Raw genomic sequence first — 27971 nt, 5'->3', positions numbered from 1 at the left:
AGAATCCCTTTTATTATTTTTTTTTTAAATCCAAGTACAACTAACCATAGGTGCGCGGGTGTGCCCATCGCTTAGCTATGGTTAAAGCAGCTTAAAAGGTTGAACAGGATAACAAGGAAGATATATGCAACTGAAACAGCACAGCAATAGTGTAGTGGGCAGAACATTTGCCTAATGAGCAGGCATTCCTGGTTTGAGTCCCACTGCAGCACAGTCAATTTTACATGGCAAAGCAAGTTATAACCAATATTTTTGTTGCAAAACCCACTGAATAACATATATTTATGAACTGGAGTACTGCAGAAAATGCACATGTGAAGTGTCAGTGCCATAATGATAACAAGGAAGATATATGCAACTGAAACAGCACAGCAATAGTGTAGTGGGCAGAACATTTGCCTAATGAGCAGGCATTCCTGGTTTGAGTCCCACTGCAGCACAGTCAATTTTACATGGCAAAGCAAGTTATAACCAATATTTTTTGTTGCAAAACCCACTGAATTACATATATTTATGAACTGGAGTACTGCAGAAAATGCACATGTGAAGTTTCAGTGCCATAATGAATAAGGCACTAGTAAGCAGGTTTAAGCACAAATAAGCAGTAGTAGGCATATTTAAGCACTAGTAAGTGTGTAAGTGTGTTTAAGTGTGTTTGCATAGGGGTAAGCACTGCCTACACAGATTAAGCAATTTAGAAGCTATCTGAGTATAAGAAATTGTAACTGGAAGTTAGCAGTGCTTACCTCCACGCAAACCTGCGCAAACCCGCTTACAACTGCTTTAAAGTGCTTTAATCACTCTGTATCCAACGGCCTGTGTTCTGCCCAGCAACAAAATTAACAGCCTCTGCAAGGCTCAATCCCAGGACCATGTACACTACATTAGTTAACCACTAAGCCATCATAGCAGTACATAAGATTGAAGTTTTAACAAACAAATCCTCACCATAGGAAAATCAAACTGAACATGTGAAAGGAGTCTATGTAGAGTGTGATGTTGTATAACCTGCTACATAACATAAATATGTGAACTGGAGTACTGCAGTAAGGCCAGATGTGAGGTGTTATTGTAATAAAGTGTTGAAATCCCCAGGACCCTATACAGTGTACGTAAACATGAATCATGGATACCAGACACATATATAAGATGTAATGAATAACAAATCAATGCCAAAAGGAAAATATAATGCAAATTAAATATTAAGCAATGCTAAGCATTGCACAGCTCAGCTTAGTTGGTGTAAGCAATGTGTAGGCTGTCTAACTTAATCTGCCCAGTGGTATACCCCTATAAGCAATGCCAACATTAGGTAAGCAGGTGTGCCCATAGCTTAGCCTTTTCAAAACTGTCCAATCATGGAAATGTGCAGGAAATTAGGTGCATTTAAACTCCACAGGTGTGAATACTTCCCATAACTGGTTGCGGCTCCCTACTGTAGGCAAAATGGCTGGAGTTGGGGATTGCACTCGATTTAGTTTACAGCGCTGGGGCACCCAGGAGTCCAGATTCATGGTATGGCTCCTGGTAAAACACCATGAGCAGAGTCTACTGCAGGGGCTGTACCAAAGCTCTCTGTATAAAGTGGAGGCCTGGGACAGTCTCACCTGTGACCTCACCAGTGCCATTGGTATCCCCCAGACTGGTGAGCAGGTCAGGCACAACCATGCTGACCTGAAGCGGTAGAGGGGGGATCTCTTGGAGCAGTGGATCCAAGAATCAAGGGGGATGGCCGATCCCCCAGCACTGAGTATGCACTTATTCTACTACGTAGGTAATGATTGCCTAGCTTGTATATACTATGGATAGGGAATGGTGAAATATCACTGTATCTCTCTGACAGCTGCAGATGAGTGGGCTGCGAACCAGTAAGCCCATGCTGCTAGGCTGCAAAGGCTGTGTCTCGAGGCAGGTTAGTAATAATCTTGCATGTACTGTCATAATAAATAAATATAACAGTTCTAGAAAGTGTTGTACCAGTATAAATATGTATTGTGTATGGTATGTACTGAATAAACTAGACAATATGGCAGGAAGACTGTCATATAGGTTGTGTGTAAATAAAGGTGTAATATCTTGTGAATAAAAGTATAACCCCTGGAGTGCTTGTGTACATTCTGCTTTCATATGTTGTAGTGTTGCATTCTATAAATAGTACTGTTGTATTAAGCAGTGTTACCCACACTGCTGAACACAGATAAAATGGGTAGGAAGTTCAGTATAACAATGTTGGAAGTCCCAAGAGGTCAGTCATATTGTACAACTGAGGGAGACTTAGAAAACACTGGAATGCTTTACACCAATTCCCTGATAGTGCAGTGTACTGTGATGTTAACTGTAATATTTTTACCACACACAGCAGGGGTTTGAATCCCTGGAGTGGTAGTAAGTTGTATGCATAATCATACGCCACAACTGTACAGAGTTTGTGAGAATGTTCAGATAGAAAGCTGCATGCATAATTAGACCCGGAAACTGTACAGAATTTGCTATAATGTTCAAATAGTAAGCTGTAAGCATAATCATAACCATCAACTGTACAGACTGTAGCAGAATGTTCAGGTAGTAAGCTGCATACATTGTCATACCCCTCAACTGTTCTGATCTGTCCAGCATGTCCAGATAAATGGCCCAAATCTACTGCCCGGTAACCTGTTCCCCTGACAAATTAGTGTGATGATCCAATAAATGTAGTCAGCTTTTACTGGCATATAACTGATAGTCAGACCTGTACATAGTCAGAGAATGTATATGGAAACAAACCTGTCATTGTAGCATCTCACCCAAAGTGTATGATGGCAATTCTCACAATATGTCACATTAACACATAAATCATGTCAAGCCTTGACCAGTGTGTATGCAATAACAGATTGTTAGGTATGTGTATAACTTCAACATGGAATATGGGAGTATGTGTAGAATTTGTCAGGTAGTGTTAACAAAGATTTTCTCCACAGCTGTATCAGGTAAGAGGTGTAGACTGTAGGTACAACACAGTTCACTTATATACTTGTCTACAAGCATGGAATCTGAGTGTATGTGTGGAAATCATCAGGTAGTGTTAACAATGATTTTCTTAACAACTATAACAGGTAAGAGGTGTAGCCTAGATGTGAGACACAGTCCACATATATACTAATCTACAAACATACCATTGTACAAAGTAAGGACATTGGGTAGTGTAATAATACATGTAAGGGACCAATCACTGCAGTGACTAAGAAAGTTGTGAAAACTACAGGGATATATTAGTTGCTAATTGATCTCTTTCTCTCACCCCCAATATATGTGCAACAGTAACCTAATTACACACCTCAATGGGTATGTATACACTCCAAACTTTTGTTGGGACATATGTTCTGTTGGTTTTTAAATATTCACATTTGGTTCCACACATGTGCCATGTTAAAATGCTCCCATATTGGTGGCCTGTTGCCATCAATGAAACATGCATGCTGTTGTAATGGCCACTGTTGTCCCATATATGCATGTGTCCTGCTCACTCGGCAACTGTTGTAAATCTGGTGTCTTGGATTAATGGGAATACCTATCCATGCTGTTATAACTAATCCTGGATGCTGTTGACTATTACTAACTGATATCTTTCTTAAAACTGCAACACCATAGCACGTATGGGAAGGCCGGTCCCAGTGGACCCACCTGTCCCATCTCAGCTGGCCATGGCACTGGGCAACAGCACATCTGGGGCCCAGCTTGGGAACTCTTCCTCCGTTGTCCCTGCCCCACCTTTAGGTGGAACCATCACAGAGGATGGGGCTCACCCCCCCCCAGGAGCGGGGCAGAGAGGTACCCATCACCAACCGTCAGGTCTGGCCCATGGTGGGTAAGGAGCTCAACAAGGAGATGCAAGACAAGCTACACCAGCTTGAGGGCTGCATGGTGCAATTAAAGGGTGAGCCTGCCCCCTCCTACCCAGCCCCCAGCACAGCGACCTTTGGGGCCGTGAAGGTGCAATGGAGATTGCCCGTGGTTGGGGACCTCAGTCCCACTGTTTCCATTTGGCAGCTCATGGGCTTGCAACTTCCAAACACCCCTCTCTGTCCAAGTTGTTTACCCCCCACATGTGTCATATACATCCCCTTTATGAATCTTGTTTGTCTTGTCTGTTAACCTACCCAACCTACCTCCCCAAATATACCTACTACAACTCCCCAACTTCCCACTGTCATCTGAAAAAAAAGGGCAATCTGTTCCCACAAAAAAATTTGCACACATGTCCACTGGACACATGTAATCTGGTTTAATTGGCATCACAATGAATTATTGTTGTCCTCACCCCCACTCAGGGGTTTGAATGTCCAAATCTATCTCTAAATTCAGTGTATATACACAGCTGTTGCTGTAGAAGAAATGGGCAGCTATGGACTTTCCGTACACCCTTCCTGCACATCCCTGTCTAATTTCTCTACTGTCTTTCCCTCTTTGTGCCCCATTTTTCACCACTTACCTATCAACCCCTTTTTTCTTTTCTTTTAAAGAAATTAGTGCAAGGATAAGCAGGAGTAAGCACTTTTAAGCAGCAGTAACCTGGTTTAAGCCAGTTTGTGTGGGATTAAGCAATGCCTACACATGTTAAGCAATTTAGAAGCTAACTGAGCGTAAGAAATTGTAATCGGAAGTTAGCAGTGCTTACCTCCACGCAAACACGTGCAAACCCACTTACAACTGCTTTAAAGTGCCTTAATCACTCTGTATCCAACGGCCTGTGTTCTGCCTAGCAACAAAACAAACATCCTCAGCACCATAGACAAAGTGATTTACCACTATGCCATGCCAGATATACAGAAATCTGATGTTTTCAGAAATGTAGCATCCAGCACAGTCATGTAACAGTATAGAGAATGTATACCAACATCTAGATGTATGTGTGTGCAAATATATTAATATCTAAACAGATACAACATATCTATACATATATATATATATATATATATATATATATATATAAATATATATATATATATATATATATATATATATATATATATATATATATATACACATATACACACACACACACACACACACATATATATATATATATATATATATATATATATATATATATATGTATATATATATATATATATATATATCTATGGTTCCACTTCATATCATCAAATTATCATTTCATCGAATTTCAAATCATCAAGACCAAATCGTCGAAAACTCATATCATCGAATCTCAAATAACTGAAAACTATAAAGCAGCTAGAAATAACATCCCACAGAGTTTTTACTACATTTATGCAAGCCCCCCCTGCACCCCCATGTGGGGGGCCCTGCCTCCCACACCCCCCATAACTTAAATATACTAACTCCAAGGTCGCACTACAGTGGGGGAAAAAAGTAATTTCCTGCCCCACTGTAGTGTGTGACCTTGGAGTTGGTATATTTAATTTATGGGGGTGTGGGGGGAGCAGGGGGGCTTGCCCACTGCATAAATGTAGTAAACAGTGTCTGTGATGTTATTTCTAGCTGCTTAATAGTTTTCAATGATTTGAGATTAGATGATATGAGTTTTCGATGAAATGAGTTTTCGACGATATGAATTGGATCCATATATATACATATATATATATATATATATATATATATATATATATATATGTATATATATATATATATATATATATATATATATATATATATATATATATATAATTAGAAATATATACATATATATGAACATATATACATGCAAATGCCTACATCGACATATATGTCTACACCTATATGTTTACATATACACAGCAAATTACATGTATGTACACAGATCTATATCTATATAGGTATATATGGACATAGTTATATATATGTAAGTATATATATATATATATATATATATATATATATATATATATATATATTTTTTTTTATATATATATATATATATATATATATATATATATATATATGTATATATATATATATAGGTATATATGGCCACACACCTGTAGATAGCAATAGTAGATTAACAAAAATACATATGTCCACATGCACCATTAATGGGGTTGAGACGCCCCAAACAATATACGTTTTGTACGAATAGGCATACCCCCCCCCCCACAGCCAAACATGTCTGCCCTGCAATACACTACCAAGTGTTACAGTTCCAATAACCAGGACCTGACCTGACATGGGCACAAGATGTTAACAGTACTACAACCCACCTGAATGATGTCAGGCTGGTATTGGTACCATATCATGCAGTACAGTCTGGCTCCCATAGAAAATGTAAAATGTGGAAGCTATCAACATCCCCAGGATACATATTCACAGACACATATTTGCAGATAAAGATATATATATATATATATATATATATATATATATATATATATATATATATATATGTGTGTGTACATATATATAGATATACATTTGTCCTGATGGAGACATGAAAAGTCAGCAAGGAAAGGAGCGTAGTAGTGCTGAAATTTAATTCATCCTCAAGTCTTGATGAGTACCTTCACGAGGTGGACCCTGTTTATCACAAAATCTCACCAAGGTGACACTGCTATATAGACTGTATTTATATAGCATATATCAAGGACAGAAGTAAATAAAAAAATAAAAACGATAGCTGGGTGCACAAGACCCAGGATAAAAAAGGGCCCAATCCTGGTAGGCACACTGGTGCCAGGACTGGAAAAAATTACAGTGTAGAATCCTCAAAATACAGAAACAATCTTACAATGGGGCCAGGCCAGGCTCAGGGGGAGGATACCCCCCCCCATTGTAGAAGAAAGTAGTAGTCCACAAAAACGCCAAAAATTGATTGGCCAAAGAAGAGCCATAAAGACAACAGAAAGAAATTATGTATTGTTACTATTATGTAAAAAGCCCGGAATTTCCAGACACAAGATATACAAAATGATTAAGAGAGGAATTACAGGAAAGAAAAATACTTCCGCAGGGAAAACTGTCACAAGCTTCAAATAAAAATTTGCTTTCATTAATACAACAGATTTTTGAAAAACTGTATATAGATCTAGGAACTTTGATCTTTTTGGAAAAAGAAGCTTCTGAGGAAGTGAGAAAATATAAACAACAAATCTAGAGATATTTGAAAAATATAAAAAAGAAATATGGACATGGGAAAGAAAGAGAGATTTGATATGGTGCAATATTTATGCAAAGGAGAAAGCCAAGTTAACTCATATATAGAAGGCATTTTCAAAGATATTCGAAGAAAAATACAGGCAAAGGCATCCAGAGATGGAAAATTTCACAATAAAAAGACTAAAAGCACAAAGATTTAATGTAGAAAAGACGATTAGTAAAGTTGAAGTTAAAGAAATGGTTGAAGTTATGGAGTGCCTGCGAAGTGAAGGATTTAATGTAGAAGGTCTAAAACAGACTACATCAGAGCATGATGGAGTGAGTCCTCAAAATAAGGAAAAGCAAGAAGATCAGGAGACATGTGAATAAGAAATATGGACAGGGGAAAGGAAAAGAGATTTAACATGGTGTAATATTTATGCAAAGGAGAAAGCAAAATTAACTAATACAAAAAGAGCAGCACCAAAGATATTTGAAGAAAAATATAGGCAAAGGAATTCAGATATGGAAAACTTTACAATATAAAAAATAAGAAGACTAAGAGGAAAAGTAGAAAAAGAGATTAGTAATGGGGAAGTCAAAGAAATAGAAACTGAGGTAATGGAACAGCTGCAAAGAGAAGGATTCAGTGTAGAAAATCAAATGCAGAAAGCACCACAACAGGATAGAGCAAAGGATATCCAAATTAAGGGGAAACCCGTGGAACAGGACACAACAGATCAGGTGCTATATCAAGATATTTTGAAGCCTTCCACAGGAAACCAGTATAAATGTTTACTTGAAGCTAGACAGGAAGGAAAGGAACAGGAAACTGGAAACTCTGACGCAGTCAATGTTGAGGAGTGATAGGCCAGTGAGTTCCCATATGACAAAACAACAGATGACACAGGATAAAATTGAAGAGAATGTGCCACATGAAGATGTTACAGAACTTTCTATAGAATGCCTGCAGGAAATGGAAAACAAGGGATGTGCCCTCAGTATGGAAGAAAAGGAGTTAAGAGCAGAGTTGCTTGATTTAATAGACAAATACAGATATATCAAGATCAATGAGAGGAATAGACTGCAGAAGGTTAATAAAACCCCAAAAGTCAGAAGCTTGATAAAACAAATGAACACAGTAATTAGGACTGTCCATAGAGATCCGTGCGATATAACAGAAATAAACAGAATATATTACTGTGCTGCTAAATTAATAACTGATAAAATTCTACCACAGGTACATTGGGTAGCAAGGCAAAAAGGGGGGGTGAAAGCGAATACCATCATGGAAATATCGAACAGAAAAAAAAACTATAAAGCAGCTAAGACAAGAAGTGTCACTGTTAGATGATTATAGAAGAGGGAACAGATCAACAAAAATATTAAGAAAGATAGATGTGATAAAAGCAATGCGCAGTATTAGAAAATACCATGATCTATTATGCACTATTGAAGATAGCAAACTAAAAATTTCAAAACAGGCGGAAAGACTCAGAAGATACCAAGATAAATATAAGGGAAAAGCACAAAATAAGCAATTTACCAATGACCCAAAAAAGTTTTATACAGAATTGGGAAATAATGTAAAAGGAATTGATAGACCACTGAAAAAAGTGGAAGTAGATACATTTTGGAGAAATATCTATGAAGATCCTGTGGAACATAACAAAGATGCTCAATGGATAGAAGAAGTAAAAGAAAGAATAAGAAGTTTAAAGGTACAGGATATGAAATGGAATGGAATAGCCAGAGAGATTGAAACAAAGTTGAGAAAAGCCTCTAATTGGAAAACTCCATGCCCAGATGCAGTACCTAACTTTTGGCTTAAAGTATTAACTTCTTTACATGAGGATCTAGCCATGAGTAAGAACTATTTATATGCATAGCCCGAACAGACACCATGCTGGTTAACAACAGGAAAAACAATACTTTTACTTAAGAGTAAACATGCAAGCTACCCTAAAAATTATAGACAGATAACTTGTCTTCCGATGACGTATAAAATATATATGGGGATTGACGCCATCAGAGTTTATAGTCATTTAGAAGAAAACTCAATTACGGCAGTAGAACAAAAGGGCAATAAAAAGTCATATGTAACAAAGGATCATTTGTTGTTAAATAAAATTATAGTGGAGAACTGTAAGAAATGGAATAATCTAAGTATGGCATGGATTGACTATAAAAAAGCATTTGATAGTATCCCACATTCATGGATAAAAGAGTGCTTAAAAATGTATAAGGTACATCCTACACTGATTGATTACATTACAATAACCATGAAACAGTGGCAGACCACTTTGTAGTTAAGCCATGATAAAGGACAGATTATTATCTCAGGAATAAAAATCCAAAGGGGGATATTCCAGGGTGACTCCCTGTCACCATTGCTATTTTGCCTTGCCATCAATCCATTAAGCTGTTTACTTAACAGTTTAGGTCATGGCTATAATTTGGCTTCAAGAAAACAACAAAGTCTAATGACTTCTCATCTTCTCTTTGTCAATGATTTAAAATCGAATAGCTCATCAGATGAGGAACTGAAAGCACAGCTACAGGTTGTCAAAACTTTTTCAGGTGATATTGAAATGTCATTTGGGCTTGATAAATGTGGAAAAGCAACCTTTAAAAAAGGAAAATTGCAGCACCAGGAAAACATCAGTTTGAGACAAGAATGTGATATAAAAGAACTTGAGCAAGAGGGGGTGTATAAATACCTGGGAATTGATGAAGGATCAGCAATATAACATGAACAAATGTGAATAAAGCTTAGTAAGGAGTACTTTAGAAGACTTAAATTAATCCTGAAAACAGCATTGACAGCTAGGAACAAGATCCAAGCTATAAATCAATTTGCTCTTCCTGTCCTAACTTATAGTTTTGGAGTAATTGACTGGTCCCAAAAAGTGTTGGATAGATTGGATATTAAAACAAGAAGGATACTTCATGCTCACCAAATGATTTATAAAAATCAGTGTATACCAAGATTATATATGTATTCCCCATTCTGAATGAGGGATGGGCCTCCTTGAAATTGATTACATGTATAGATCTGCAATCGTGGGACTCCACACATATATACTGACCTCACAAGATCCAAATGTGGTGAAAGTTTTGAAACATGAGGAGAATAAATCTAAGATGACATCTCTGCTTAATTTAGCAGAAGCATATCGACGTCAAGCAGGAATGGAAATCAAACCAGAAGTGGATAAAAAACAGGCAGCAACTGAATGTGCTAAAAAATAAAAGAAAGAATATAAGGTGAAGGACCAGATGAGAAGGCAAGAAATGTGGAAAAAACATATAGTTGCAAGTATAGAAAGTGTCTGGAAGAGCCTCATGTTATTTATTTATTTATTTATTTATTGCAGTTGGTTTACCAGGATAGTCCATTGGGCCAAAATGAACCCGTTTTCAATGGAGTCCTGGGGAGAAAAGCTCCAAACAATCAAGATTACAGTAGGTTATGAATGATAATTATACAAATGTAAAAAATATGAAAGATAATTATACAATTTAAAAAAAAATAAACAATTCAAGCAAACAATAACAAATAGTACACAAAAGTTACAAACTAATACAAAGTTGTGATTGAAACTAACACATGATACAAACTAAAAAAGGAATAGTGCAAGTAAATATTTAGAAGTCGTTTTGTCCTAGGATTCAAACACTTAAATGAGCAGCATCATATATTCATGCAAATATCATGGTAATATTCATGCAGATATCATAATAATAAGAATGGATGAGTTAGGAGTAATGAAACAGAGAAATGCTGGTGTAATCAGGGGTAGTAAGGAAGATGGGAAATGCCAGTGCTAGTTATGTGGGATGGGAGCAAGAGCATTCCCAGAGGGATACTAGATGAGAATGAAGAGATTTTTTAAAAATAAAATGGTTAGAGCTGATACGAATTGATGGTGGCAGGGAGTTCCAGAGGCGAGCCAGACCATAGGATAGAATATTTTTGATGTTGATGAAGAACGAATGCAGGAATGGTTAAGGAGAGGTGAATTTACATCAAGAAATGAAAGGATAATATCGGCAGCCCAAGATAGTGGGCTACGTACACACTGGTTTACTAAGTCTATTGAAGATGTGGAAGAAACAGACATATGCAGGTTTTGTAGAACCGAATTGGAAACAGTCACACACTATATTGCTGGTTGCGACTCTCTAATGGCAGAGGGACTGTATACTGAAAGGCATAATAATGTGGTGAGATTGTTACACTGGAGATTGTGCAAACATTATGGTATCGAAGTGGCTGAAAAACACTGGAAATGTGAGCCACAGAGAATCATAGAAAATGATGAAGTTTACATCACACGGGATCACCCAATACTAACAGTCCAAAAGATAGATGCTAAAAAATGGATATAGTGGTTCAAGAAAAGAAGACAAAAGTAGCATTGATCATTAAAATCGCCACACCTAGTGACTACAGTGTCTTCAGTACAGAGAGACACAAAGTCATAAAATACCTCAATCTACAGGCAGAAACGAGAGCCATGTGGAAGAAAGATACCCAGACAGTTCCAATAGTAGTAGGAGCAACTGGTCTTATAAAAAGGAATTTACAATTGTATTTAGATATGTTACCAATTCATGTAACACCATACGAATTGCAGAAGGAGTCATTACTGGGCACATTGCGGGTGCTGCGAAGAGCACTTTTGGCTAACATCAAAGAGTGAAGCAATACTAATTTCATGAACTTTAATCGTACTTTGACTTATGAATGGGGTCCATTCCTGTCATGGTATTAGAAACCCAAAAAACTTGGATAAATAAAAAAATCAGAAATATGTACAGTAAGATACATATGTAGAAGGTGCATACAATATGGAACAGCCACTATGCCTACAGTTCACACCTGAACAACTGGACACTGTATGGATCACCCATACAAATTACAATCATTGCCTGCAACATATACCCACAGAGAGGTCATAGGAAAACACACCACATACAGGTTTGCAGAAATGGAATACCTTTATTTGTGTACTATTACAGTTCTATATGCCATGTCATATAGCTGTTCAGACACTGGCATCCATATAAACAGAGTAATGTAACTGTGAAACATTTATACTAATACAGTAGTCTGGAAAGGTTCACAACTGTTGCTGTCCAGGTCAAGGCCTTCAAATTGTACAGTAGTAAAGACAGACTGGGCCAAAGGATACCAAACAATCAACAGTATGTTATGCAGGTGTGTAGTTCAGCAGCCTCTATCTACACTGTGTAAAAAATCACTAAGTGGTAAAGGCTTCAGTTGACCAAATGGGATGTAACTGTTACATAACAAGGCATAAATGACACCATCACATGCACACTGACAGACAGAACAGTCTGTATGGCAGGAGGCAGTAGGCCTGCATTAATCCAATTTATGTGAGTAATGTAAATATAGGTGAAGTATACGGTACTGTACATCCAGATATCTTAAGGCAGCTCACCCCTGATACCCCCACATTTTGTAACAGCCAAGGTAATTTATGGTGCATCCCCCCTAGACTCAATAATACAGGGCCATATACTACTGTTACATACACTGTCCTCTGGAGTGCATAAGGGCACATATATATTTTGTAGGTGAAGCCCACACATATATGGCCCCAGCCCCACCATATCTGTGGGGGATACAACAGCAGTGGATGGATAGCAGCAATGGCAGTGTGATATACACACAGTACACTACAGAACAACCCCTGACAGCATGTCATATGTGCAAAGCTTGGTATGTAGGTGGAGGACAGAGGCTGGAACACAGGCCCATATGTAGAAAACTGTTGCCATACACTAAGCAAGTCACTGGTGTTACAGGATAGTCTGCAACATACCCTTAGCCAGGGAATTGAGGTTAGAAACATAAATAGATGTAGCCATGTACTGATAGCACTCAACACACACACTGACAGTGAAATATCTAACACAGTACCTGTGTGGTGGACAGACAAAACATGATAGGCACACCTCTGGCCAGTAAGAGGATAGGCCCACAGTTGAGAGCTATGCAGACAAACTGCATTCCAAGGTAAACTAGTATGTACACACACATGTAACACCAGTACTATGCAAAGCATAACACAAGTCTACTCACACTGTCTGTAGTTCTGGACCCTCCTATAAATATGTAGCTGACCTGAGTGTGACTTTTCCCCTGGAAGAGGTATTGCTACCTGCTATCTGTAACTCTGATGCCCACACACAGAAAGGATGTCCATCACACAGGAAAGGTAAAGGGACCACGCCCACAAGATGTAGGGATTTATAGTAGGTGGTTGCCATGACAGTGATAATTGGAAGTACTACACAGCAAGCTGCATGCAGTTAGCAAGTGTAGGACACTGACTGGTGCAGAGGCCATCACCTTATCAAGTGCATCACCTACTAAAGCCAGGCTGCAATCTACTCCAAGCAGCTCAATCCATTCATTGGACAGAGGGGGGGGAGAGACAGAGAGAGAGAGAGAGAGAGAGAGAGAGAGAGAGAGAGAGAGAGAGAGAGAGAGAGAGAGAGAGAGACAAAAACAAACGGGAAAGCGGAAAAAAAAATACAGCTCAGCAAACAGCTGAAAATGCAGGCATTTAGGCAGCTGACATTCATAAATACATCATTCCCACAACAGGTATGTGAAGTATATGTACATGTATTAGAATGTAGTACCTGGTCGATCATAATGGGATAGATGATGTGGAATGAGTTATATGTGCCATCAGGTGTTGTGATGATGTTCAACTGAACAACTGCTATGGACAATAGTGTTTGTTCCTGTGGGTAGTGGGCCATAGCTGTTAACTGTGCAGGTCAGCACTGACAGACAAGATGTAAGCCATCATAATGTGTGTTGTGCAATGGGAAGTATGTATATGAAATGGGCAATAGCTGGTGGTGGAAGTAATGCCATTATGATGGACATGTGGGAGCCATGGACCACCACTGGCAGGATACTCAGGTGAATATGTAATGTTGCATGCCAGAATGCCATAGGTGTGTAATAGGGTTACCTGCAAACAGGTCCCACATATACCCCACTAATGTCAGGCCTTGCCCATATGTGGCACCTGTCTGTGTTGTAGCAAGGCAGAACAGTGCAGCTGTGCAGGAAGGTGTTGTGAAATGTGGAGCTGATGTCTGAATGCACCCCACATATAGGTATGCATATGTGTACATATGTCACATATATAATATATAAGGATAAATGTATATCAGCATGTATGTCCAGAAATATACATATATCCATGTGTAGACATATATATGTGCACATATATATGAATTCACATATATCTCCACATATATAGATATATATCTATATGCACATGTCTACATATGTACAAACACACACACAAACATATATGTATGCAAAGACATGTCCCCTATACCACTACCACAGTGATGTGTGCTATGTGCGAGCCAGCAGCACACATAGCAATACACACAGGTATCAACAGCTGCCAGTGTGTGCACCATGGACTGGTATGTCACATGTTAGTCCCTTCTTAGCACCACATTGCCCTAGTCTGTAAAGTATGCAATAGGAATATGGGGAAGTATGGCTGATACACAAGTAGAGGTGGTCAGGATTGGTAGATATAGAGTACAGTCTACAGGGGTGATATGTGACACATGTGGTGGGTAAACACCGTGGATGGTGCATGTGGTCTGTGATGTGGACATCCCATTCTCCCCAATATGGGCACAATGGAAACAAGGCTCCCACCAACTGCCACTCACAAAAGCAGTCCATGTCCTAAAGGTGCCTGGTCTGGAGGCTGAGCAGGAGGAGCATGTTGGCTGTGTGAATGTGTACTGAGTGCCTCAGACTGATGTAGCACATCCCTCATGTGTCTGGGGAGCCCAGTATGGAACAGATGATAGACCTGAGCTCAGGGGACAGGAACATGTTGGTGTGTGCACTGAGGGGGGGAGGCAACATCCCCTGGGTGGTTCCACCTGATGGTATTGCTGTAACAGTACACGAGGAGGCCCCAGGCTGGCACACACATGTGATGTGGCCAGGTATCCTGGTCAGATGGGTGTGGAGAGGTGAATCAGCTGACCAATGGAACATATACATGTTATTGTGTCACTGTTATAGAACATTTGTTGGTAGTAATAGTCTACACAATCCTGGTACATGTCCAACAGCATGCATAGATCTCCCCAATAATACAAACTGTCAGATGTGCAGCAATCTCAGAGCTGCCATACCACTGGCATATATGTAACCATAGTGGCCCTGACAATTGCATGCAAGTGAATAGTCTGTAACAGGCTAGCAATGTTAGTGTACACACAGGGCACATGGCCACAATCACATAGCAGAAGGTGTGGTACAATACACAATCTGTCCAAATGGTAGTTAAGCTGTAGCCAAACCTAATGAGTTGTGTGTACAGTCTGTTGAAGCTGATATGGGGGGGGGGGGGTGACAGAGATGTGTATTACAAGCTGTGGTAACCTTGCCTTATGAGTTGCTCAGGCCTGTTTCCATCTTTATGTCTTTCAGGCAAGATGTTACACAATATGGTTACCTGTGTATTCAGTGGATTAAAATGAGGTCATCATCAACCACCTGGTACAGTACTACCAGGTTCTATTTGACAGTACAGCCCATGACCAGCAGGAGTGGACCGCCCTGTGGAATAATCTAGTCCACAGGGTCAATAATGTTGGCCTGCATAACTGCAGTTATGAGCAGGTCCAGCATCCTTGCAGTGACCTGCTTCACAAAGCCCGTCGGCGAGCTGCCACAGTCCAGAGGGATCACCTCGCCATGGGGGAATATGCCATCCATCCCTCTCTGACATGTGTGGAGGAGCTCCTGGCCAGCCTGGTGGCACCTGCTCATCTGGAACACCAACAACCACTGAACCCCTTATTCACACACCAGCCAAGGAGAATGTAGGTAAGGACACAGGGCACATCAGTAAACCACTGTTATGTAAATATCCACAGTGGTACAGGTATGTCATGCATATCTGACATGTCATAGATATATTGTGTTGCTGCATTGTAGTGATAAACAGATGTCCAGATGTGGTAGTATTGTGGGAATTTACCATTGATGTATGGTAGTACTGCACCCAGCCTGTAGCAGTGCCACAAGTGTGGCCACTGACATTGCATCTCTCACCCTCTAATATAGGTCCCTTCAGGGTAACAACAAGGCAGCAGCCTGTAGCTGGTGAGTATGCCTTATGTAGATGCATGCCAACACACCAGACATGTAATGGTGATGGTATATTCCATGCACACACCTAACACACCTACCCTGAATGCATGCTGAACATGAGCATGTATTGTTGCTGTCAAATGCACGGTCTCACAGGGGTGACCATGATTGGGTATTGAAAGGTTATGTCACACACCTGCATGACAACTAACATCCTGTCATTGCAGAATGTGTCCACAGGGAGTAACATACTGTTGATAGACATGGCCTGCAGTAGTGTCATGTTCTGAACAATACCCATATACAGTGCAACACCAGTGTATATACCTGTAGGACAATGCCAACTGCTGCAGAGATACACTATGGCATAAAGTGTTACAGTAGTCCACATTATCAGCTGGGTCTAGGCTGCAACATGTGGTGTTCAGTGTATGGGACACTGCAAGGTGACACATGTGTAGGGCTTACCTGTCATGCATCTGCATAAAAGCTGAGGGGGGTCTCAGCATGACACACCAGTGCACTGCATCAGGGATCCTAAGGATGTAAGGAATGGCTCTATCTGCATATAGTCAGGTTCAGGACCTGTGGCAGCCATAACCCTACCCACACTGCAGTAGTGACAGCATTGTGTGAACACCATGGGATGTGCACATGAGTAGACCTTGCAATCATGCAGAATAGGAGGACATATGTAGGGTAGGCTGAACATACACTGGCAATTGCAGAATGCCCACGCTGGTATACCCCTGCCATGAGCAGTGACTGCTGTAGTACACATAACAAGAGGTGTGATAAACCATCATGATAAGGGTGTGCACACATATGCCCACATGGTGTGTATGCATTGCAGTCAGCAGCCACACACCTAACACAATCTGTAGACACTGCATGTGAAAGTACAGGACGTATGTTACATACTGGGCTTGTGTACTGCTGAGATATGTGGTGCTGTGGTCCCATGGCAGATCAAGGATGTGTGTGTAAAATCAATAAAGGTGTGTACACCTCCCATAGCCACAGTATGCTCTGATGGTTGTCAGTGTAAGCATTACTGCAGTGGCCATACATGGTCTGTTGATGTTGACAGCTATAAATAAGGCATCAGGCATTCACCAATGACAACAGTCCACATATCATCCCAGGTATGTGCTGCTGAAACACATAGGGGCTGTGAGAGATACAGCTGACATAACTGACACAGTACTACACATTCAACAATGGGTTGTACACCTATGCGTTGTGGTGCACAGTACATGGCAGGGTGCAGAACAGATGCGCAGTGATACTGTGTACATGGGTGCAGTAGTATCCAGGGGAATGGGCATCACTTAGTCACAGCACATGCATCATACACATGTATACTGTTGCTAGCATGGATTGACTATAGCTGAACTGCATGCTGTTCTGTACCATATGTTCTGCATGTTGGCAGATGGGTAACAGGAGGACTGTGTGTACAATCATTGTGCAACCTCACCTGTATGTTTTTGTGTGCATCCTGGTTGTTAGTTTGCCTGCAGAGTCACTCTGGTGAAGTGGTTGGAGGTAGATGCATGTATGATGTGTGTGTGTGCATGTGTGTGTTTGTGTGTATGGCCATGTATGCACATGTGTGATTGTGGGGTGTTCATATGGCTGTACCCCCCTTTGGGACTGTGCAGTAAATGGACATGGACTGCCACATAACACACCAGGAATACATGTCATGTAATCACAGGACAGCAAATAATATAATATGGTCTGTAGCATGGAACAGGCATCCAGAGGGAAGGTAGACTCCAGGTACACACTTAATATTGCAGTCAGCAGAGAGGTGATGTACAACCCACATATGCAGCTCTGCAGATGCATTGGGGAAGTAATAGTCAACACCAGGGAGTGTATCCAAATATTACAGCTGACACAGGATGGGCTGATGAAGTAGCATATCTGGCATGTACTGAGCATTACATACACATGACACACCAGTGGGAGCTATTATGGCTACAACATAGTAGCCCACACATATAGAGGCCATGTACATCATTCCAGCCATACAGAGGGAGCATACCGAATTACAGCATTAAGGCCATTGACTCCACTACACACAGGTCAGGCAGGTAAAGTAGCAACAGGCCTTGTGTTGTGGCTGCTTGTGTGGGCATTTAGAGGACTGCGATGTTAATGAGTGGTATCAATGTGTGTATGTTAAAAAGTGTGGTGCAGGATGGTTTTAAAGTACGTTTATTGTTTTCCCCCACAGGTGGCGAGGTGGGTCAGGGTCCTCCTGCATCCAATCTGATGTAGGTGCCCATACAGACACCGAAGATGATGATGATAATATTGAGGCACAGGTGGGGGACACTGCACCAACATTTGACATCCCCCTTTTAGCCACCCACCCCCGCACACAGTTACAGTGCCTATACACACCCCATCACCAGTGGCCATAGCAGAGTGACAGCTGGCATTCAGTGGCAGTGCACAGGAAAGTGTGATAACCATGCCTACTGTGTCTGGTCACAGCGAGCATAGCCAGATGTCTAGCAGGCTGCCACATAAGAGGATGTCCCAGGGTACTCATGGTACGGCCCCTGGAAATCATGCCTCTGGCATAGGTGACATAGCTGCAATCAGCAGAAGCATCTTTCAGGCTGTAATGGTGGTGCAGGCACGTATTGAGTGTTACACCAGACAGGGCCTTAAGTTGCAGAGGGCTGCTCTCACATCTGTAAGCGACAACCTCTGTGAACTGTCAGGTGCCATCTGTGCTTCTATTGAGCAAGCAGATAGATGGCATGATGAGCTGATGGCCCTCATCAGTCGTGGTGTGTCCATGCTTAAACATGTGGTGGGGATGCTGCAATACCTGTGTGGACATGGGCCAGCAACACCAACAGCTGGTAGTCAATATGGGCATGCTAGGACACCAAGGGGCTCCCATAGTGGCCACAGCAGCCCCAGCAGTACAGAGGGTGTGCTGTCCACACCACACCACACCACAGCAGGCTATGTGTATGTGTTCCTGGCCAGTCCCAGAAGGGACTTAGCACCAGTGGACAAATGTCATCAGCAGATGAGAGTAGGACATCCACGCCTGTACCTGGATGTGCCCACAGAACCCCTGGCAGGCACAGTCCACATGTCCATGGCTGGATGCAATGAACTGCACACCCTGCCAGGTATGGTCTGCAGCTGTCCATAAACACCTGGGTAGGGCAGCCACATGGCAGAACTGTGTGAATGCATACCCACACACTATGCAAACACACCTAGGGCAACCTCATACCTACGCATACCACATCACTTCAGCCAGCTCCCCAGAAAGGCTCATCCAGACTCTGCTACAGTTTGCTGTGAAGGAAAGGTTAGTTTGCTTTTATTTTTTGCATTACTTTATTGCCTTTCTATATTTTGAATACTGTGGTTTGTTTTCTTTACCTTGTGATTTACTTGCATTCTGCTTTAACAGCATATTAAAACTTCAAAAGAGACCACAGCTCTCTCTGTTCTGAGTCAGGCAGAAATTAGAATGGAGCAATTAAGGACTCATTCATAAGATAGAAGAGGTCACTTAAGGTTAATCATTTGTTAAATGAGGGGGTGGAGCTAGGAACTAAACCTTCTATTTAAGGAGTAAAATAAAACATTTCAGAGCTTTACCAGAAAGGCTCATCCAGACTCTGCTACACTTTGCTGTGAAGGAAAGGTTAGTTTGCTTTTATTTTTTGTATTACTTTATTGCCTTTCTATGTTTTGAATACTGTAGTTTGTTTTCTTTACCTTGTGATTTACTTGCATTCTGCTTTAACAGCATATTAAAACTTCAAAAGTGACAACAGCTCTCTCTGTTCTGAGTCAGGCAGAAGTTTTTTTTCTCGCCCTCCCACCCATTTACAGTTGTCTTGTTAAATATCATTGTCTTTCTAGTTGCCTGCCTCTTATGTTAATCTGACCGTATATCTCATTTCCTCTCTACTTTCATTGGCTTATGTGAGTAATCACAAAATCATCATTTTTGAAATCCCTCCCCTTCAACTATTTAAATTTATTGGCCATCTTACTGTATCCCATAGTACCAAAATACAAAAGTGGCCACCCCTTTCAATCCATCTTGCTGTTTTAAAAATAGTAACTCTCCACTAAACCTTAACTTTTTAAACAGGTAAAACTCAAGTTACCTACTTTCACATCTAACTTCTCTAGTGCACAATGCAGTGTGCATTTTTTTTCATCTTACCTTTAAGCATCCCTGTGACTAGCACTTTCTCTAATACCTGCTGAAAAGCACTAGGAAGCCTTAAACTGATACAAGCACTGAACTCTCCTTGTTAATAAGGAGAAATTAATAGTAGGCACTAAACAGCCTATAACTGCAAAGTACCTTGCTAAGGTAAGGGAAAACAGCTCCTGTACTTTACAAAAAAAAAAAAAAAAAAAAAAAAAAAAAAGAACCAAACCAGGCATGTCCAAGGGTCAGCTTCCGGTGATTTTTCCTGTCCACCTGGTGAATCTGGGCATACTGAGGCAATGCAGCAATTGCCTCATGTACACAGACAACCCTCTCCTCCTTCCACCCAACCCTACAACCTGTGAGAGATGCACTTACATAGCCAAAATGGAAGCAAAGCTCTCTCCACCCAAGATTGTGCTAGACAGTCAAGAGGGGAAGGTTAACACCCACACTACACCTCAAGCAACACATAGCCCTTCTAAACCCACACCACCAACATCCACATATAGCAACACTAAATCCACATATGCAGAGGCCCTTAACTGTAATCTGCCCAAGTAACAAGGACCTCTGAAGCTGAAACGCAAACAAACACCAATCACAACCAAAGTGTCACATAGTTCACAACACCAGTGTGCCACCCAGCAACAGCCCCTAAGGCAAGACAATGTACCTAACACTTTAGTCATAGGTGACTCTATAGTCCGGCATACTGATGTCCCTCTCACCAGGTTGAACAAGGAGAAAATTACAGTCAACTGCCTGTCGGGTGCCAGGATCTGCCACATAACGCATGCACTCAAGTCACTCCACAACAAGTACAAATATGACTCTGTCATTGTCCATTTTGGAGTGAATGACTTGAGACGTACCTCCCTGGACTACATGAAAAGAGACATGGAAGAGCTCTCGGATCATGTGGCCCAGGCAGGTATGACCCTAGCCCTGAGTAGCATCCTGCCTTCGCCCAGAATGATACCACAATATAAGGACAAAATGATTGACTTCAACAATTGGTTAAGCTTCTGGTGTCATTCAAACGGGATCCAGTGTCTGTCTGCCTGGGACGACATGATTGACAGACCACAATGCTTTGCCAGAGATGGTCTGCACCTGTCACTCCTGGGTTCAGGTTACTGGCTAAGGCTCTTGCCACCCCTATAGTGCCTTTTTTAGGCAAAGTTCAAAGGACAAAACCACCACTTTAACAGGTACAAGCATGCAAAATCTGAAGGTAATGCTACTCAATGCTAGAAGTCTAAACTTCAAAATGCACTCTCTTGAGGCACTCCAAAAAATGGAGAACATCGATATATGTGCAGTAACTGAGACCTGGTTCAAGGCTCCAGAGAGCACCCCTGCAATACCAGACTAAAACTCTTACCACACTTTTCTGCCACCAAACCAGGACTGAAACATTAAAGGTGGAGGAGTGTCAATATTCACCAAGGATATTCACACCACCAGGCTAGTTGCCCAACACAATGCGTCTGAAATTCTCCAGGTGCAACTAACACTAGGTAAGACTGCAATCCAAATTGTAGCTTGCTATAGATCCCCACCATACCCCAAGATTTTCACTACACCTTTCTAAACATACTGGAAAATATTAAGATAGAACCAAACACCCTAATGCTGGGTGATTTTAACTACCCTGCCATTAACTGGGAAAACTACTCATGTACCAGGTACGTCTACAGTTACCAGAACTTGCACACAGGAAAACACAAGCGATGTTAGCATTATTTTAGACAAATTCAAACAAGGGGACTATTCCTTGAAAACAGCTTTGCCTTTCAGAGCTCGTATCAAGAGCATCATGAACAATGGAAAAACGTCCAAAAACATTTTGACAGACAAAACAGTACATCACTCCAAAGGAGACGGATGTAGTAACAGGTTTGGTTACAAATATTTTATCTTTTGCACTAAGTACTGAGCAAATAAGCCTGTTAAATAAGGGCCTATCCTTTATACCAGCTAGGAAAGCTGATTTGACAGAAATGATTAAAAACTTGAGACTACTTGGTAGAAATGTATCACTAAAATGTTTCCAATTAATTCAGATAATCGGAATTTTGTATATAAACAACCTAGTACCTTTGTTCCTTCAACCCCTATAGGTATTCAAAGGTTTTTAGATATTTTTGAAAATGCTTTTAGGGATTTAAGTGCTTCAACTATGAATAATTATTCCTTCTGTAATCTTACATCAGATGAATATACAGCTTTATATGAACTAAAAAATTTGAATTCTTTAGTTATTAAGCAAGCAGATAAGGGTGGTAGCATTGTCTTATTGGACAAAGATTTTTACGTTAAACAAATGGAGAAACTTTTACTGGATGTTCACACCTATCAATGTATTTCTAAACCTGCTGTAAATGCTATCATTGATAAGGTCTCCTTTCTGATTTTTGATTTGTTAATAACTGGATTAATTGATGAACCCCTTTTTAAGTATTTCAATGTCCACAAACCAGTTGTCCCTAGGGTCTGTGGGTTACCTAAAATCCATAAAGACTTGTATGTTCCCCCTATGCGCTCTATTGTTTCAGGGGCTGGTTGGTGCATGGAACCTCTTTCGATTTATGTTGAGGGTAGCCTACATGGCCTTCTAGTTAACTGCCATACAGTACTTAGAGATACCAAGATGTTCTTAGAACGGTTATACAATAGAATGGAAAGTATTGATAAAGATGAACAGTTTATTTTTGTTACAATGGATATAGAATCTTTGTTTACTAGTATACCAAATATTTGGGGTGTTGAAAGAGTAAGAGAATTTCTGACTGCTAACAGAAGTTTTACTAACAATAAGATTCTATTAATTTGTACTTTACTAGAAATTATTCTAGAGAATAACATTGTTATGTTTCAAGACAAGTTCTTCCTTCAAAAAGTTGGCGTAGCTATGGGCACTGCAAGTACCAATAGCTACGCCAATTTATCTTTGGTTTGTTGGGAAGAACAGCATGTTTTATCCACCAACAATCCGTTCTTAGGTCAGGTACTCTGGTATGTACATTTTGTAGATGATGTCTTCATGTTGTGGAAAGGTAATGAAATAGATATTACTCAATTCATAAAATATCTACACACAACAACTGACTTTTTGAGATTTACTTTTCAACATTCTGACACACAAATTAATTTTCTTGATGTCACTATCACTAAATCTCATTTGAGTTATATAAGTAGCAATATTTATTTTAAGCCAACAAGAAGAAATACACGTTTACACAAATCAAGTATGCACCCTAGACACATTCCCAGGAATGTACTAAAGGGACAGGTTTTTAGGACACTATGCCTACATAATAGAGACGAAGATGCTGAGGCTGCACTTGATAGCTTAAAATTTGAGTTTATGGGCAGGGGTTATTCCAGTTCAGATATTGATAAGACCATTTCTGATGCCTAGAAGTTAAGGCATACGAGATGCAGACCTTATATGAGTTCAAATAATGCTGTTGTTGATACAACTGGAAATGGTGTGTTTAAAATTAATGATTTTAGAGTTGTATTTCAATTTGCCAGTAACATCAATCAATATACAGATGTTATTAAGAAACATTGGCACCTGCTACAAGAGGTACCTGGTCTGGCCACTAGTATTGGAGAAGTTCCGAATCTTAGTTTTAGAAATAATACATCGCTTAAGCAACACCTTTGTAATGGTGAAACACGTAATACAGTTAACTTTTCTATTAGATGTGGTACCTTTCCATGTAGGAATTGTAGTGCCTGCCAGTATGTTTTCAGCAAGAACAAGTATACTCATCCTACCAGACATTTTACGTTATATGCTAACAAAGTACTATGACTGTAGAACCACTGATGTTGTTTATTTTTGTTTTTGCCAACAATGTCCAGCGTTTTATGTAGGTAAAACCAATAGGATGTTTAAAGAGAGAATTTTAGAGCATATCAGGGATATTAATAATAACAAACAGTCAAATGCACTGGCTAATCATGTTATGAATACCAATCAGTCCCACTCCTTTAAATTCTTCGTCTTACAACACATACAGAGGAATAGTAGAGGAGGGGACATAGAAAATCTTACTGAAGGACATAAACAGAGGTGGATACTTAAATTAAATGCTGAAAGATATCCTGGTCTGAATGGTACTACTTCTTTAGTCCCCTTCCTGAAGGCAAGACGCCTTAAGCATTACATTGTCATTATTTATTTATTATTATTTTTCATAATATTTCAGATGGTTCATCTTTTCCATAAGTTTAAATATTTTTATCTCGTTTTATGTATATAATGATGCTTTTATTGTCATATTTATTATGTTTTTTTTATGATGGTTAGTCCTGCAACTTTACTTGCATTTAAGCTATTCAATGTTAGATATTTTAAGTAGCTATTAGCTAACTAATTAGTTGATTAGTTAATTGATTTAACTCGTATATATTTAAGCAGAGTATTTCTTTTCAGTTTGTCTGATGAAGTAACGTGAAGTTGTGAAAGCGCTTACTATTCCTTTTTGTTTTTCTCAATAAATGTATATAGTGTGTTATCAAGGTGCATCTATTTACTTTATTTTTATCTAACTCATGTACCAACACCTTTGCACAACGGTTCTTGGAATTCATAAATTCCAATGCCCTGGATCAACTAATCCATAGTCCCACTAGGGGCTCCAATATCCTAGACCTGGTCATTACCAACATGGGAAATCGATGCTCCGTTAGTCAAGTCTGACCATAAGCTAATCACCCTTAACATCCATATCCCACCCCCACCCCCCAGTAAAGAAACCACCATAAAAAACTTCTCCAAAGCCAACTTCATGCTACTCAAGTCAGAAGTGACAAACTTCATGACACCCATGCAGATGGGAACTGCAAGTTCTACTGCTGAATCCTACAATAAGGCACTGTACGAGCACATCCACTCATGCATGAATCGTGCCATCCCAAATAGAACCAAGATGCTCTCATCCAAAAAAAGGAAGCCAATCTGGTGGTCCCCTGCCATAAACAAACTTTACAACAAAAGGAAGAAATTGTTGCAGAAAAGAAGAAAATCCCAGGATGCAAAAAACTCCCTTACCAGCCTCAGTAAGAAACTGAGATCCCTCATAAAATCCTCCAAAGCTAGTTACGAAAATCAAATTGCCAAAGATTCCAAAGACAACCACAAGGCATTATATAACTATGTCAAAAATCTAAATGGCAATGCTCAGATCTGCTCTGAGCTAAAACAGAATGGCATTAAATATACTGATCCCAGGGATACTGCCAATATCCTGGCAGATCGATTCAGTGCCAACTTCACCCCACTCTCACCCCCTAAATGGCCCATCTCAATACCGGAAGATTGCCAAATTCCGGTAATAACGGCCACACAGGTAAAAAACACACTCTCCAAAGCTAAGAATGCAGCATCCATGGGACCAGATGACATCCTGGGCTGTGTACTACATGAACTACAATATGAACTGGCACCTCACCTAAGTGTCATGTTTAATCATAGCCTCACCTCAGGTTTCGTGCCCACTGAGTGGCGCAGAGCTACAGTTATCCCACTCCACAAGGGGGGATCCACCTTGGATCCCAAAAACTACAGTCCCATCAGTCTGACAAGCCTTATCTGCAAGGCCATGGAGCATATTATCATGGAACTTATAAACAAAGACATTGGCAACCTTCAAACACTGGACCCCACCCAGTTTGGGTTTGTGAAGGGCCGATCTTGTCTCCTGAACCTGATTGACTTCTTTGAATCAGTCTCCAGAGCCATGGACAATGGTAAGGTGGTCCACACAGCCTATATAGACCTTGCCAAGGCCTTTGACACCATCCCCCACTCTGGAATCATAGATAAACTTACTAAGCTGGGCATTAATCCCTACATCACTCAATGGGTTGCTAACTGGCTTACTGATAGAACCCACACTGTAAAAGTAGCCAACTACAAATCCAGCTCCAGACAAGTGACAAGTGGAATACCTCAGGGTACAGTCCTGGGGCCGCTCTTGTTTGGCATCTACTTTTCTGAAGTACAGGTCAACACTAAGGGACTCTGGCTAACAAAGTTCACAGATGACTGCAAACTGGGAGCCATTATTGAATCCCCAAATGATGTGGATACTCTACAAAAGGGCCTTACAGAAACAGATGCTTGGTGCCAGAGCCATGGGCTCAAGCTCAATGCCAAGAAATGTATAGTTATCCCCTTTGGGAAAAAAACATGTATCTCTGCATTACCATATAGGTGACAGTACACTAAACACCAAAAGTGTGATAAGAGACTTAGGGACTCAGGTGGACAGTGGTCTCACCTTCGATAACCACATCGCCACAACAGTCAGGAAATCCTTCTATGTGGCACACCTCATCATGAAGGGCTTTTCATCCAGAAAAAAGGAGGTCATTGTCCCACTGTACTCATCCCTCATTAGACCCATTATAGAATACAACACCCCGTTTGGTATGTACCTCTCAAGACATCTGCAACAACTGGAAAGGCCGCAGAAATACCTCACTAAAAGAATCACAGGCCTACAGCAGATGCCCTACGCTGACTGCCTTAAAAAACTCCAGCTATACTCTGTCACACATCGTCTACTCAGAGGCGATCTCTGCTTAACATACAAGGCCATGTCAAACCCAGAGCTGTTGGACATGCTACACTTAAAGAAATCCCAATCCCTCAGAGCCACACGCTCCAGCGATTTAAACCTTGTCATCACAATAAACAAAACATGCTGGAGGGATAGGTTTCTGACCCAGAGACTCCCCAGACTCTGGAATAGATTGCCCATACATGTCAAGCAGAGTGCCTCTTTGGCCCTCTTCAAAAGGAACCTTGACGATTGGATGGGAGAAAGGAAATTTACCCCAGGGATCACGTCAGTCGCCCTGCTAGACAGGGGTCCAGGAAAGTAAATAATGGGGGAAGAAATAGCCAGGGAATTGTTATGGCTAGGCTTGTATAGGCCCTAGGGCTGATAGCCTAGTACCAACCTATGAACCTATGAACCTATGAGTACACCCCTCACCCACACACATGGTGTCAAATGTATGGCCCACCCTCAGCCTCTGGCAAACCAACACCACACCCTGTGCATATGATGATACCTGTGCCCCATCCCTGTCATCCATACCATCGATGCAGGTGCAGGCTGATATGGTTCTGATGCACATGGTGACTGTACACCAGTGTATCACAGTCCTGCTGTGCAACATGCTGTAGGGAGTAGAGTGTGAGGCATATTTTGCAGGTAGTGTTGCTATCCAGCAATGATGCCTTCTAGCTGTTAGTAATACTGCTTGGTTGTGATCTCTAAAATGATATGCAATTATGTTGTAGGCTTACATGTGTCAGCACGAGGATGCCCTGTGCATATGATGATACCTGTGCCCCATCCCTGTCATCCATACCATCGATGCAGGGGCAGGCTGATATCGTTCTGATGCACACGGTGACTGTACACCAGTGTGCCAGAGTCGTGCAGTGTAACATGCTGTAGGGAGTAGAGT

Source organism: Protopterus annectens, chromosome 6.part0 (assembly GCF_019279795.1).
Source record: "Protopterus annectens isolate FY-2018-M chromosome 6.part0, PAN1.0, whole genome shotgun sequence".
In the NCBI taxonomy this organism is placed as follows: Eukaryota; Metazoa; Chordata; order Ceratodontiformes; family Protopteridae; genus Protopterus; species Protopterus annectens.
This window is presented reverse-complemented; position numbering follows the sequence as displayed.